General features: G+C 35.9%; 1 pseudogene; it reads right to left on the bottom strand.

Annotated features, from left to right (window-relative positions):
• Positions 1-4,924: 4,924 nt before the first annotated feature.
• On the bottom strand, positions 4,925-5,121 carry LOC115070807 (annotated as a pseudogene).
• Positions 5,122-5,683: the final 562 nt, after the last annotated feature.

Raw genomic sequence — 5,683 nt, 5'->3', positions numbered from 1 at the left:
AACCTCATCACACTCTCCGACTTTCAACTTTTGGAACAGTGAGAAAATAAATGCTTAGCATTTAGTTGTTTAAATTGAATGATACACTCATGCAGTGGGTACAAATGAGTTAAAACTCAGGTTTACAACTTGAAGTCAGTAGATAAAAATAGTATTATTTACTCCCCAAAGTTCAGGTAAGTAAAATTATCAATACTAGGAGCTAAACATATGTAGTATATTAACACTTTTAATCTTCACTATAAAATTATATTTGATTCTATTGATACTGATGAATTAAATAGTTTTTAAAATTCCATAAAAATAAAATAGCAAATGATTAAAATATAAGTTGAGATACTGTGTTTAAATTTATTTCATTATTTCTAATATATATATATATCTAATATGAATATGTGCTACAGGTACTTGTAGAGGCTAGCCATTTAGGATCCCCTTGGAGCTGAAGTTACAGGTTCAATGTGAGTCACCTGAAGTGGGTGCTAGGAACCACACTTGAGTCCCCTACAAGAACAGTATCTGCTTCAAACACTAAGAGTTACTTTGGTTTTTTAACAATGATAGTTTGAACATAATATATTCAGACTTAGTACATGCACCTCTAGGTGAAAATTATTGCCTTTTTGTCTGTAATTAATTCTTAAATGGACACTATCTACAGAACAAAATTTTAGTCTCATGTAAAAGAATTAAAATGGCCTTGAGATAGAAAACATAAAAGTATGACAGGCATATACACATGGGGTATGAACATGCAGACTGTCCTTGAGAAATATTTATCTGCTTGGAAAAACTAAACTCGAGTTTTGCAAGAAAATTCACAGTGGAATATCTGACTGTCTGGGTGTGCTGAAACACACAGGACCATCATGCATCATTAATAATCTGTCTAGAGAATACATTATGTTAGTAAAGTAAAGACCTTGTCACAGTGGAAAACTGCCAAGGGGCAAAGAAGTATACTTATTCATCTACTTGGTATGATTGTAAAAGGGCCAGAAAAGCATATTTAAAGATAATTGAAAAAGTAATGATATCACAGAACAAATGAACCACTTTATAAAATTACAATAGCTTTGAAAATTAAAACTGTGAAGGATGATTTAAAACATAATAAATCAAAGATTTGCTTAATCAAACCCACTTCTCTTTTGAATATTTATTTCATTTCTCCACAAATCATGCACATTCCTCAATCCTTATATGTTTCCTATTTTATAATCTTATAACCTCACTTTCTTTTTTGTCATCTAAGTTCATTATTTTGTTTCAAAAAAAAGTAGTCATTTTTATTTTAGAAGAAAAAAGATTCTCATACTAGATCATCAAATTTACATTAAACTTAAAAAAATGATTCATGGGGCTGTAGAGATGGCTCCATGGTTAAGAGCATATATTGCTTTTCCAGAGGATCCGAATTTGGTTCCCAGCATCCACATGTCAGGCTGTTCACAGCCTCCTATAACTCCATCTCCAGGAAAATATACTGCCTCTGGCCTCTGAGATCCCCTACATTTATATGCACGCACGCACACACACACACACACACACACACATCAAAAGTAATAAAAAATTGATTCATATTTTAGTTTAAAACTTGTGGTACTAAAGGCTGTTAATCAACTCATGTATTCACTTGGGAATCAACATAGATGATAAACCCCTTATATCCATAAAACTTATCCAACTAATATAAGCATTTTATATTGCAGTAAGGTCAGATTAATCATACAATAGAAATTAATAGAATACTATGGATTATATGGGATATATATATATATATATATATGTCTTCAAGTAATGGATATAATAAAAAGAATACAATCCAAGTTCTAAAATAGTTGAAATAAGACATAGGACTCAATAGATAGAAAGCCAAGTAACTCTCCCTTGGTAAAAACATTATTTTAGAAACCTGACAGACATCTCATATTCCTAAAGTACAATCCCAAGATATGAGAAACTTATTGGTCAGCTTGGGCTTGGGAGAACTCCCTACTCGTTGAGGTGGGACCTGGCTCTCAAGAAACACAGAGGTGTTCTTGGTGGCCATGACTGAGTCTTATGAAAAAAGCAAAAAAGAGCTCTGACCCATGCCTCTAGTTTCTCTTCAAGTTCAGCCATCATTTACACCTGAAAGAGGAAAACTAATTAGAAATATTAAGCAGTGATAAGTTTCCTGAACCTTAATCAATATAGTATATGTCTCAAAGAACTGAAAACAGACAATAAAAATGCCTCTGTAAGATGATCCCAGCAGGATTATTCACAATAGCCAAAAGGTATAAACTCTTCAAATGCCCATCTACAGATGAATGGTTAAGTAATGTATAAGCTGTATGCCAGTGTAGTATTCAGCAACCAAAATTAATGAAGTACTGATACAAGTCACAACATGAATCAAGCTCAAATCCACAGACTAAGTTAAAGAAGTCACTTATTGTTGATTCCATTTATGTGAATATGTTGGAAGGTAAATCCACAGATTCAAACAGCAGATTGTTTGGGCCCAAGGACCAAGGGCTAGGGATGAGAAGTGACGCTTCTGAGGGAATGGAATCTTTTTAAGGTAATAAAAGCATTTTAGACCTTGATAAAGGTGTTGGTTGAACAACATTATGAATGTACTAACTACAATTACTTGTATACTTTGAGACAATTGTTTTATGTTATGTAAATAGAACATTTATAAAAAGTGCAGTAGAAGGGACTGAAGAGATGGCTCGGTGGTTAAGAAAACCGGGATATTCTTGAAGAAGACCTAGGTTCAGTTCCCAGCATCCACATGGTGGCTATCAACCATGTATAATTCCAGTTCCAGAGTGTCTGGCACCTCTAGCCTCCACAGACATTGCACACATGTGGTACACTAACATACATTCAGGCAAAACAATCATAAACATACAAATAAAATTTAAAGTGTAGCAGACAACTTGGTGATGAACTTATGTATGGCAGTAGAGGAGAGGGTGAAGTGTGTGTGGGGGAATCAAGGTAGGTCTCTAGGTTGAGTTTATGTGTGTCCAGAGATGACAAAAATAATACCATGAGTTATGAGTTAGAGTGAAACAGAAATACAACTTTGTACATGCCGAGTTTTGCTAGGGGCACATCAATGGAAAGAAGACGGGAAGTATTTGAAAATACAGATGCATGGATAGGTGACTGACTAGACGGGGAATTATGACTAGGAGAAGAATTGCCTTATGGATAGAATTCTGGTGCCAGTTTTCTATCATTTACTTATTTGTGTCCTCTAAGATTCATCTAAAGAGACATATCAGACTCCACAATGATTTTTGTGTACATATGCATACATGTTAGCATGTGTGGGTACACTGTGTGCACATGCATGTATACATGCATGTGTGTAGAAGCCAGAGGATAACCTTGGGCGTTGTTACTCAGATGCTATTCATTTAGCTTATTTTGTGACAGGGTCTCCCACTGGGCTGGTGCATGAGGATCAGGCCACCTGCCTCTACCTTCACAGTGTTGAGATTATAATCATGTGTCACTTACTTAGGATGGGAGATCGAAGTCAAGACCTCATATTTGTATGACAAACACTTTACTGCCTGAATCGTCTCCCCTACTCCTCTACAATGGTTTTTGTTCATAATAACTGTCACTATTTTATTATGATCCCCTAGAGATTCTATTTCCATTTACCTTAGAGAGGACAACAATCAATTAAACAAATAATTACATCTGTGGTGGTTAATCTCAATTGTCAACTTGATGAAAGTAGAATCACCTGGAAGATGGACTCTGCGAGTACCATGGGAGATTATCTTGATTGAGTTAATTGAGGTAGGAAGGAAGACTTGCCCACTAAGAGTGGCACTATTGCCTGGCATGGGATGCTGTACTGTATAACCAAAGGAAAGTGAGCTGAGAGCAAATATTCATCACCCTCTGAATCTTATCTGCAGATGAATTGTAACCAGCTGCCTCAAGCTCTTGCTACTGCGACTTTTCCATTATGACAGACTATAATCCTAAACTGTGAGCCAAAAGAAGCCCTTTATCCCTTAAATTGCATTTGTCAGGGTATTTTAGCACAACAGGAAAAATGATCAAAATACCATCTAAGACCAGCTTGGTGAACAAATGACTTTATTATAGTTATATAGAGGAGCACTGGTGAGGGGTTACTTACAGGGACATGCGTGACTACATCACTCAAAAGTTGACCCCAGCATGAACGATGGTTCCTGAAAGCTGTATTACTGGTTTACTATAAAACTTAATGTCTGTGGAACCACTAAAGAATCTCCTTTCCCCAGCTGTTGTTTACTGCTTGTATAAACTTGGGGAGAGGACTGGTGAGTCATTTACCATTGGTGAGCTTCCTGAGTCTTGTGAGTTCCCTGTTAGTTTCATGAATCTTCTTTCTTCCTCCCTCCTAGAAGGAATGTTTCAATCCAGAAGAAACAGCTATAAAACATAGACATGATAACATTAGGAAGTATTGATAAAAGCATCTATAAAACTGTGTCAGTGCAATGTAAAGGTAAAACAATATACAGGATTATATTAGTTGTATAATACAAGACATTAACCAGTAAAATGCATATCTTAATGGAACATTGGCAATAATACTATATCCATGCTGATGTTTTTAGTGGTTTCCCAGGCTGTGCTTCATTTGGATTAAATCCTAGGAGGCAGCATGAAAAATTTGAAGGTCAAAGCAATACTTCACCCGGGTCATTTTGACAGTAAGTGGTAGCCTTGCCTCTTCTCATTCCAAAATCCACACGTTGTGTTCCTAGTTTTGATTCAAATTCATCTTTCAAGTCTATTCTATGTAATTAATCAAAGTCATTTCACTTGCCTTTGACTCAGAATCAAATTCTGGACTGCTAAATATTTGTAGGTATTTTACAAAATGGTGAATTAATTCTTTTGTCCTTTTCCCCCCACTCAGACTACATTCTCCTCTACTGCTCTACTGAAAGAGAGAAAAACAATCATCAACAGCAAATGACAGTTGCAGTAAAGCCAGACCAAGTGTGGCTTCAGGCTCAGGAGAGAATGAATCCTGAAGGCATAGTTTTCGGATTAATTTTTTGTTTGTTTGTATCCTGTATTAGTCAGAGTTCTCTAAAGAAACAGAACTGGTAGAATGAATATATATATATTATTGTTTTTATGCTAATCTTGGCTCCTAGCTCATTACTCTTGTCACTTGCTCTCTCTCTCTCTCTCTCTCTCTCTTGCTCTCTCTCCCCTATATATCAGTAAGACGGACTCACCAGCGAGAGAGAAGGCAAGTGGCAAAAAGCAAGCACTCTCCTCTACTATGGCCTTTTATATGGGCTGCCATCAGAAGGCAAAACCCACATTTAGGCCATGTCTTCCTGCTTCAGATGATCCAGTCAAGAAGATCTCTCTTATTTTAGTAAATCCCAGATCCAGTCAAGCTGACACCCAGGATTAGCCATCACATATCCTATAGCTATTTTGCAAAAATGGAAGATTTTAATTTTTGTAAATGTCTTCAACAGAGTTCATGAGATATGAAAGGGAAATCTTTGGTTTGTGTGGATGATATAACTTTGGGTAATAACAAATACATTTTTACTGCCAAATAATTCTATATTTCTCTCTGAAGTTAAAGTCAAGAGGCCTTAACCCAGTCCCAATGTTAAGTTTTATGTGTGGGGTATTTCAGAAA

The sequence above is a fragment of the Nannospalax galili genome, unplaced genomic scaffold (genome assembly GCF_000622305.1).
Source record: "Nannospalax galili isolate Female #2095 unplaced genomic scaffold, S.galili_v1.0 scaffold150, whole genome shotgun sequence".
Lineage (NCBI taxonomy): Eukaryota > Metazoa > Chordata > Mammalia > Rodentia > Spalacidae > Nannospalax > Nannospalax galili.
Note: the sequence above shows the minus strand (reverse complement) of the source record. Positions and strands in the feature narration are given on the sequence as shown.